Below are 10,851 nucleotides of genomic sequence, written 5' to 3'. Positions count from 1 at the left end.
ATAGAAAAGAGAAAGGGAGGAATGACCTTCCGTATGACCCAGGTGTTTACGGGGCACGGCTGTTTCGGTGAATATCTGGGCCGTATTGGGAAGGAACTTACGGGCAAGTGTCACCACTGCACCGACCCCCTGGACTCGGCGCAGCACACCCTGGAGGTATGTCCTGCGTGGGTAAAAAGCCGGGCGGAATTGTCCTTGGCCGTGAAAGAGGATCTAGCCATAGTAAAAACTATGGTAGGGGGGAGGATAAATGGAAGGCGGTGGCCTCCTTCTGTGGAGTAGTCCTCAGGACAAAGGAGGAGGCGGAGCGAGAAAGAGAGCAAAAAAGACGAGAGAAACGCCGGGAAAGGGAATGTGAGACTCCTCCTCCATCTTCTGGAAATTCGGGCGAGAACCTCCAACACCAGAGCCCCACCCTTGGAAGTCAACCACTAGTAAGTGGGCAGACAGACCTACGGGTTGAGGCAGGCAGTAGGGTGGGTATCGAAGTAGGACGAAGATGACGATAAAAGGGGCGACACGATCATCTTTCCCCCTAGGCGTCTCTTGTGTGGGAGAGACGCAGAGACGGAGGTTGGGGTAAGAAACGGATATTCCACCTCCGTCAACTGCAATCTGAAAAAAAGAAGACCCCGGCTGGTATCCCGGGGTCGTATTAGGAGAGGGACACTCCTTTAAAGGGTGCCCGCTGGACCTAGGTTCAAGTGTGTGTTTGTGAGACGGGCAGGGGAAGGGATAGTGCCGTTGGCGAGGCCCTCCTCCATGCATAAACCGTCTGGGAAGGATACCCGAAAGGGTTTTAGTGGGTATTCCGGCGCACTCTATTAGCGCCGGCAAGTCCCACATACCCCGGCCAACCAATACCAGGCCGGGGATACGTAAAGGCATTTCCCCCTCGAAAAAAAAAAAAAAGGTTAACCTAACCTAACCTAACCTAACCTAACCTAACCTAGGTTAGGTTAGGTCCTCCACCCTCCTCGTCGTGCGCCACCTTGTCGTGGTGAGGAGGCTTAACCCTGAAACCCCATGGAACACCCACACGGCTCCGGCCAAGTTGGGTGAACCTCCAGGGTGGAAGGGGAACTAAGAGCGCACCGTACCCTTAGTAAGGGTACAAGGGGAGCCCAGCGACTCCCTTAGGGACTGCGCCCACCCCCTTGGGGGTGGTCTAAAGCGTGGACCCAATCGCTGGTAGGGGTAGGCGGCCCTAAATGCAATCGCCCGGTGGTACGGCACCGTTGGGGGAGGACTGCTCCCCGCCCGTGACACACCGCTGGGTGCTCCTGGCACATGAGGGTTTCCGCGCGTGTGGGTGTTCCCGCCGCGCGGCGTCCCTCGGGGAGATGTGGGTGCTGGCATGGGCCGGCGTCCCACAATCGTGGGGCTCCATCTCGCGTGCAGGCGGCTCAGTGGGTTCTGCCCCTGAGTGCGCGCCGCGAGAGGAGCGAACGGGCCGATGGATCTCCGGAACTCCCGGACCCATCGGGCCGGGCCTCTTCCGAGCCGCTCGGACGTTTTCCGAGGTCGGGGTCGGGGAAACGGAGGAGGGCCGGCGCGAGCCGCACGGGCATAGCCCGACGGCGCCGGGTCGGCCCGGCCGTCGGACCCGATCGGACGTATTCCGAGGCAGCGTTCGACGGCGAGATGGAGCCCGACGGTGCATCGCGACCGTTTCCCTTCCGAAGCGGTGTATCGTCGGGGCCCTTTTGGCGGGAGGTAACTTCCGTCAAGGGCGCGTGCAAGCTGGTCGCCATGGCGGGTAAGACTGGGCCGGGGAGCGGCGACCCAGTCCCAACCGTTCATGAGGCCCCCCGGGTGGCACCACCCGCTGCGGTATCCCGGAGGTCGGAGGCCGGGAACCCCCGAAAGCCCATGGAGGCGTCAAAACCTCCATGGGTGAGTAAGGGACCGGGGACCAGTGCCGGGGATGTATATCCCCCGGCCCGTGTCGTATGTCACCCCCCCGGGGGAACTTGGGGCCCTGTCGTGGAGTGTTGCCGGTCATGTTTCGGGACACTCTGCGGCAGGTGAGGGTACACCCTGGGTGACGGGGCCGCAGCGGGGAGCGGGATTATTCAAAACAATAAATTCTCAAAAAATCAAATCCAATAAGAAGACCAAGGCGGAACCCACCGCAGAATTGTCTGCGGACGGAGCGACTGAGGAGACCTTTAAAATCCCCGAAGTACCCGAGGGCTCTGAGAAGAAAGATATGCCTTCGTACCCAGGGCCATCGACATCTGGCGGCAAGCCTACCATCACGGCTATTCAGGATGGTAAGGCAGCGAGGGAGGCGTTAGAAAGGAGATACCTCCAATTTCCAATGGCCAAAAAGACGAGCAAGTGCCCTCATAGCGCAAGGCATGTATGCCATAGCTGCCGAGTGAGCGGGAAAAGAAGCAAGTATACCGCTACAGGTATAACTCCCGCTCCTAGTGATGAGGACTCGGCGTTCCCAGCGGGATCACGCGCCAGTAGCGTGGCGGGTGATCCTGACGAGTACGAAGCAGGATCACACGCTGGTTCGTACTATGCTGGCTCGGAGGACGAGCAGTCCGACATCAGCTCCGTCAAGAGAGGCAGAGGAAGGCCCATCACCACGGGTGAAGGGACCAAAGAAAAAAGGGAGGCAAAGGCCAGATCGAGGGAAGAGGCCAGAGAGAGAGGGGACACAGATTGGGCCCTAAGTGCCTCAATGCCCGATGGACAGGCCTGGGAGAGATGCCAGGACAACCAGAGGGTGGCGAGGGAGATGTTCCGCCACTCTCCGACACCGGCTGTGGTGTCCGACACGATAGCCAACTGCGTGACCATTTTTAAGAGTCTGCAGGTCTCCAGGAACATAAAGGGCCCACTAGAAGGGGAGATGAAGAAGGCAGTGGCGTCCATCATGGCTGCCACAGCAGTCCTTCATGATAGGACTACACAGTCCTCTCCGAGCAACGCTGAAGCGGAGGAACTTCGGCACCAATTGGAGCTCCTCAAAGCCGAGAGAGAAAAGGAGACGAGCGAGCTCAAAAAGCAGATGGCGGAACTCGCCGATCAGGTAAAAGTGCTGACGAACCAGCTCAGTACTCGCCTGATCGAAGAGGGAAGCATCACAAAAAGTGAAAAGGAGAAGGGGGGCAGGAAACGGAAAAGACGGAACCGCATTGAATCTGACCGGGATTCATATTCCGACAGCGGGGAGTGGCATTCTCTCAGGCTGAGGACGCCCCAAAATGTCTCCCCAAAAAAGACCGCCTTGAGAAGGGGCGGACTATCTCCGGCATGCGTGTCCCCGGGCCTGGCTGGTGACCCCTGCATGGAGGTAGAACCGCAGGCCGCGAGCGTAACGGAGGCACAGGGGCCCCTTTTGAGAGGATTCTTTCGACCCCTTCCTCCAATCACTCGCCCTCCAGTCCAGGGCGAGTTTGCAATACTTTACGAAGCCCTCAATCAACACCTACAAATCGGTGTTGACTTGAGGGAAAGAATGCTGCAATTCTTCGAAGCAACAAACGGGCAGGGGGAGGCGGTCCAATCTGCTTCCCTGAACGCACACACCCAGCCGCCAATGGGGAAGAAGGCCGAGGCTGAGATCCCCTCGCTAACTCAGCCCAAGAAGCAGGATACTGTTTCAGCCAAAAGCAGTCAAGAGAAGGAAAAAGCGTCCAAGAAAAGAAAAAAGGGAGAAAGCCAGGTTCGTAACACCAAGATCTCTCCCCTTCCTCCTCTGCCGACACCCGCAGCCGCTAAGAAACCTGGAAGGAAATCTCGCCAAGATGCGGAACCCTCTAAGGCTCCACCCTCTGACGGAGGACCATTAGGCCCGGGGCCCTTCGACAAGAAGTCGACAGACCCCGGGACATATGGCTCCTCTCCGACCAATGAAACTTCGTGGAGCGTGGTGGTCGGACGTAAGGGAAAGAGGAAGGTAGGACAGACTCCCCTCCCCTCCAAAACCGTACCCGTTGCTGTGGCCCGGTCACCGCCTAGTGAACAGGGTAAGCAGAGGCGGGGGCAGGTAAAGGGGGGGAGAGAAACCCGGTAAAAGGAAGGTTCCCAAAACCTCGGCGGTCATGATAACTTGCCCAGAAGGGAAATATGGCGAGAACATGGCCGCCATCAGAAAGGAGGTTAAACTTGACCAACTGGGAATCAAGGAAGAAAGCCTCAAGATAAGGAAAGGCCTCACCGGAGCCTTAATCCTTGAGATTTCCGGTGAAGACAAGACACGCAAGGCAGGACAACTCGCCGAACGTGTGAGAGAGGTGACCGGGGACAACGAAGGGGTGCGAGTCACGTGCTTCCAGAAAATGGCCGACCTCCGCATTCGGGGGCTGGAGGACTCCCTTACCCGGGCGGAGATTGTTGCCGCAATCTCCGGGGAGGGTAAATGCGGGTTCTCAGATGTCAGGGTGGGAGCGTTTGTTAAGGCCCCCCGCACCGGCCTCAATACTGTGTTGGTGCAGTGTCCGATAGACGCGGCAAACAAATTGGCACAGATGGGTAAGGTATCGATATCGTGGTACAAATTACCCATCGAGCTGTTGCCGCGGCTCCCCCTCCGATGCTTTAAATGCATGGAGGAGGGGCATGTGCAGCAGCAATGCGGCAGCGACCGATCCTGCGCCAACATGTGCTTCCGCTGCGGCAAAGAGGGCCACAAGGCCAACTCCTGCACAGAACAAAGAGTGCACTGCGCACTCTGTGCTGACTTTGGGGCACCCGCGGGGCACAGGATGGGGGGCATGAATTGCCACCCTCCGAAAAAACCCAACAGGAAGAAGGTCAAACAGATTCCTCCCTCCAAAAAACCCACCCTTTCGGTGGGAGAGGTAAAGGGGGGAATCGACAATGGGAACTCAATTCCGTCCCTGATGGAGGTCGTTGTGGGAGAAGTCCCACAAGCGAAACAAACGGTCCCAGCCGAGTCTGTGCCCGCGCCGATGTACACATCGGAGTGTCGCAAGCGGAGCGCGAACTCGGTCAGGGAAGAAAACGAAGAGGGCGCGGGGGGCAAAGAGCTTCGCTCCGACTCCCCCAAGCCCCGAAAAAAGCCACGCTTAGACCCTAAGCGTGGTAACGTAAAAGGAGACACCCTTACTCCGGGCGCAATTGAGCCAGTGGGTAATATGACATCGGACACGGATGGAGCCCCCTTCCACGGCCCTGTGGAGGGGAGACTAAAACGACGGGGGCCCATCCTACCGACATCAATGAGGGCCTGTAAATTTATACAGGCAAACATTAACCACGCTCGGCGGGCGCAGGACTTACTCCTGCAGACTATCGCCGAGCGTGGTATAGGAATGGCGATCGTGTCGGAGCCGTACCGACCCCCATCAAAACACCCTAATTGGAGGGTGGACGGCTCTGGTACGGTCGCGGTCATACGCGGATCGGACAACCACAACCCGCCCTGTTCCTTACTCAAAGCAGGAAGGGGGTATGTGGCTGTAAAATGGGGATCCATCGCGGTAGTGGCGTGTTACGCACCGCCTAGTTGGGGCCTCTCCCAATTTGAGCTGTATCTGGGGGAGTTAGAGCACTGCATACGCAGCATACTCCCCCAGGAGGTGGTGGTGGCCGGTGACTTCAACGCCAGAGCGCAAGCCTGGGGAGACCGGCTCACCACCCCCAAGGGAGAGGTCCTACTGGATTGGATGGGGGCTTTCGGGCTATGCCTGCTAAACACCGGCAACGAGTCTACGTGCGACCGGCTGCTGCGGGGGGCGTCCATAGTGGATCTCACTATGATAACTCCCTCCGCGGCACGCCTAAATTGGTCGTGGGGGGTGGTCGACCAAGAGACTCTATCGGACCACCGATACATCGAGTTCGGTTGTACCACCCTCCAGCCCGGGAGCCCGACCGGCGGTGCGCCACCGCCGCGATGGAATCTAAAAAAGTTAGACCCGGATAGGTTAATGGCGGCCATCCAGGCCATCCTCTGGCAACACCATCCACCAGAGGAGGGAGTGGGGAGCCTGGTGGAGGATGTCGCGCGCCTGGTAGACTCGATCACACAGGCGTGCGACTTCTCCATGCCCAAGAGCAGGCCCCACTCGCGCCGAGCTGCGTACTGGTGGACGGAGGAGATCGCGTCTCTTCGACGCTCCTCAGTCGCAGCCAGAAGGGCCCTTAAACGCGCCCAGCGCCGTGGTGACGAGGCCTGGAAAGCCGAGGCACTCGGCGACTACCGGTCCGCTCGAGTGGCGCTGAGTGTCGCCATCTGCTCCTCCAGGGCGAGATCTTGGGACGAACTGATCGCGTCCCTAGACGCCGACCCGTGGGGGCGCCCGTACAAGTAAGTGACAGATAAACTACGTCACTGGGCGCCCCCCGTGACGGAAACCCTCCCTTCGGGATCCCTGGACCGAATTGTCAGGACCTTGTTCCCGCCGAAACCCGATCCCCGAGGTCTCAATTGGGGCAGCGCGAACACCGGCGCTGCCGAGGCCTGGTCCAGGGATCTCGAAATCACCGAGGAGGAGTTGAGGGATGCCGTCCGGGGGGTCAAGAACAACAAGGCCCCTGGCCCGGACGGCATCCCAGGGCGCGTTTGGAAGCTCGTCCTGAAGGAGCCAAACCTATCCGGGTGGCTAAGAGGCATCTTTAATAGATGCCTCGCGGAAGAGGAATTCCCCCCAATGTGGGGAAGAGCCAAGTTGGTTCTTCTCCACAAGGGCGGTAAGAAGGAAAGTGACCCGTCATCGTACCGGCCGATTTGCCTGCTGGACGAGGTCGGTAAAATATACGAAAGGATTCTCGTTCGCCGACTCGTCCAGCATCTGGCGCGCGATGAGGTCCCTTCCCTTCACGAGGAACAATACGGCTTCCGTGAGAGCAGGTCCACGGTGGACGCCGTACTGCGTGTCAGGGCCCTCACGGAGTCAGCTGTGGAACGCGGGAGGGTGGCGTTGGCCGTCGCTTTGGACGTGTCTAACGTTTTTAACACCCTCCCGTGGAAGGCAATCGGGGACGCGCTCAACACTCACCGCGTCCCCGACTACCTTGTGAAGGAAATTCGAGCCTACTTCGGTCACCGTAGGCTCGAATACAGGGACCAAGAAGGCCGGGGTCACACCCGTCGTGCGTACTGCGGGGTCCCACAGGGCTCGGTGTTGGGCCCGCTGCTGTGGAACCTCGGGTACGACGGGGTCCTCCATACCGCCCTCCCCCTCGACTGCCGGGTCATCGGGTATGCCGACGATACCCTGCTGGTAGCCGAGGGGGACAACTGGGGGAAAGCCCTAAACAGGGCTAACGAAGGGGTGGCAGGCCTAGTGAGGGCCATAAGCCGGATTGGCCTGAGGGTGGCCCCCAGCAAGACCGAGGCGGTCTACTTCTACGACCGCCGGGCCGCTGGGGAGCCTCCCGACTAAATGTGGACGGTACTGTTGTCCCAGTGGGGTCCCAAATTAAATACCTGGGGCTCCACATCGACGGCCGATGGAACTTCGCGGGTCACTTTGACCGCCTGGTCCCGAGAGCGGAGAAGGCGGCGGCAGCGATTAGACGTTTGCTGCCGAATCTTGGAGGGCCGGACAGTCGGGTGCGCCGCGTCTACGCGCACATCGTCCTTAGCATACTGATGTATGCAGCACCGGTGTGGGCGGGCGAGGCGATGGCCACTAGACGCATACAAGACGCGATGCGTCGCGTCCAACGCAGGTTGGCCATTCGTCTCGTCTGAGCCTATAGGACGGTGTCGCACGCGGCGGCCACCATCCTGGCCGGACTCCCCCCCTGCATATGGTCGCGGATTCATACAGACGTTTGTATGACCGGAAATCCGCGGCACGCAGGGGAGGAGTCGCCAAGATCCCGGCCAGGATACTGGGCACTTGGAAGCTCCAGGAGAAAAAATCCCTCGAGCAGCGATGGATCGCGTCGCTGCACGAGCGCCCCCCAACATCCGGGGAGAGGACTATATCGGCCGTCCTGCCCTGTCTGGAGGAGTGGCTGGACAGAGCGTGGGACAACAGTACGTTTAGGATGACACAGGTGCTCTCCGGACATGGGTGTTTCGGAGAGTACCTGCACCACATCGGACTGGAGGCAAGCGAGGCCTGCCACCATTGCGGCCACGAGAAGGACACCGCGCAACACACCCTCCAAGCATGCCCAGCCTGGAGGGACGAGCGCGACGTCCTAACCTGGACTATCGGGGACGACTTGGCGCTGCCGAGCGTCGTCGTCAAGATGCTCGGCAGCGAGGACAACTGGAGAGCCGTGGCCGCCTTTTGCGAGGCGGTCATGGCCCAGAAAGAAAGCGCCGAGAGGGAGCGTAGACCGAGACGGGCGAGGGGAAGGGCTCCTTGCAGGAGACCCCAACCTCCCCCACCACCTGGGCCCCTCTTACGTCCGGAGACGGTCCGGCTAGTTCGACTCTCGCCGCACCTGCCGCCGTCATCGTCGCCACCGGCGACGGCGCACCCATCGACACCCATGGGAGCGCCGCCGAGATGACAGTAAGTGGGGGGAGGGAGCAGACTGGTTATGCTCGCCCTTCCCTCCCTTAATTACCCTTCTTTTTGCCCTCCCTTTTGAACCCCCCCCTTCCCAGATGAAATGAGGGTCGAGATCCCCAAAGTCTCGACTCCTTCCCCCCACCATCGGGGGGATGAGAAGACACGACGGGAGGAGGTAGTGGCCCTCCCGTCGCAGCGTCAAAGTTTGATTTGGAGAGGAGGGGAGTATAAGATATATTCTTTTCTCCCCTCCCTCCCAGAAAGAACTCCAATTAAGGAGTGCGGCGAGGGGAGGCTCCTGAAGTATTGCATCGCTAGTTCCAGGAGTCTCCCCTATAATCGCCAAAGAAGCCACTGAGGTTTTTAGTGGGTATGCCCTTAAATAGGGAGAGTCCCACATACCCCCCGGATATCCACATTCCGGGGGGATGCGTAATGCATTTTCCTCACGTAAAAAAAAAAAAAAGGTTAAGTTAGGTTCCTCCTCAATAATGCGCCACCTTGACGTGGTGGGGAGGCTCTGTCCTGAAGCCCCGGGAAACCGGAGTGGAGGGAGCTAAGAGCGCATCTTTAGCCGGATTTTCTCTTGGACCCCGGCTCGGGCAGGATGCATAGCACCGGCATGCATACCTGGGTGTTGGACGCGTACGAATCGGTCCCTGCTACAGACGCGACGGTCGGATGCGGCGGAAATGATGGTGAGCGCCACATAGTACGCCGGGGGCGAAAGCCCTTAAACCGGAGCGTGGCTGGGCGGGGGTTGAGGAGTAACGAAGACACTACGCGAGGGCCTTAGCGCGCCCGCCTGAAGAGCGTCCTCCCTTCCGGAGGAGTCCTTATTATAGATGACACCGTATAAAACGTTACGTATATTTATATATAAATGGATTGATAGCTACAATTAGAATTATGTATATGTAAGCTTATACATACTTATACACAATGCCTGCAACATTTTATGTATAATTATTAATAATTATATATAAAATGGACAAATTTCGTATATTTTCGTATAAATTTGTATAATTAGATACGACTATTTTTGTCTGATTATATATAAAAATTTTTTACCGGGTTTATAACACAATATCAATATCTGATCGAATTCATGGTTTGTCACAAATGAACCAACGAGCATTTAACTGTAAATTTACAATACTTATATAAAAATGTAACTAATTTACGGAAGATAACGTTATGCTGCGTAATATTACAAAAATTTAGATATCTTCATAAAATTTTTTTAAATATTAATGATTAAATTATACATATATTAATATTAAATATTAATTTAAAGTAAATTAAAAACTCTATTTATTTTCTTTTTTTTTTATTTATTTTTATAAATACATATATATATTTTTATGTATAATTATATATAAAATATAAAATAAAAAATATATATATATATATGTTACGTCCAGGCCCGTAGAGAGGATGAGTCAGAAAAAGGGCGTAACAAGAACTGTTCCGATGTCAAAAGTCTTATCGACGAGTGACTCGGTCGAGCAAGCTGCAGGTTAGCAAACAGGTAAACGACGGGTGTCGTTATTACTCTGTTATGCGAACGCTCTCTCGGTGGTCCCTTTTTCGTAAGAGAATCGAATCTCTTTTACGCGGGACGGGACCTTATATGATCTTTCGCGTGGAGGGAGTGAGAGAGTTAAATAAGTTTACCGATCATTTTAATTTTTAGATTAATATTTATTCAATTAATTCTTACCATTTTACATATGATCTTATTAATATCGGCTTTAAAATTATTTGTATGAGTGTGTGCGTGTGTGTGTGTGTGTGTGTGTGGATCGCGGGTGTTACATAAGTACGGAGGTCATCAACCAGAAAAGAGGAGGAAAGAGTGCGGTTCTAAAGATTTTATTCTGGTTGGTATTTGTTACAATGGTTTATAATAAGAGGAAAAAAAATAATAATAAAGATTTACGAAAATGTAATATGTGTTACGGCGCGATTTCGCACACGGTCGTGTCGTCCGATCTATGGTCTCGGTTGGCTCGCGAGAATCGGCGAGTCGGTGCGATTTTAGGCATACTTAGTAAAAGAACAGGGTTGAATAAAGGAGAAAGGAGACGATGAGAAAAAAAAAAACAAAACAAAAGAGAAGGAAATTAAACTTACTATTTAGGCAGATTTGTTGCGTTTTTTTTAGCTGCTGGTGTAGTTGTGGCTCCAGTTGTGGTCTTACTTGGCGGGTGGTCTTTGTTGAGCACTGACTCTAATAGATTTTAAGATGTAATCGGGACTCCCGCAGTGTAAAACGAATTGCTTGAATCAGCGAACGACCGAAAAATCTGTGCCGAATGAATCTGATGCTGTACTGTCGACTGATTTTAAATTTTTTGGTCTTCGTAAAGCGCGAGTCTTCCCTTTTTAT

The sequence above is a fragment of the Anoplolepis gracilipes genome, chromosome 8 (genome assembly GCF_047496725.1).
Source record: "Anoplolepis gracilipes chromosome 8, ASM4749672v1, whole genome shotgun sequence".
Classification (NCBI taxonomy): Eukaryota; Metazoa; Arthropoda; class Insecta; order Hymenoptera; family Formicidae; genus Anoplolepis; species Anoplolepis gracilipes.
Note: the sequence above shows the minus strand (reverse complement) of the source record.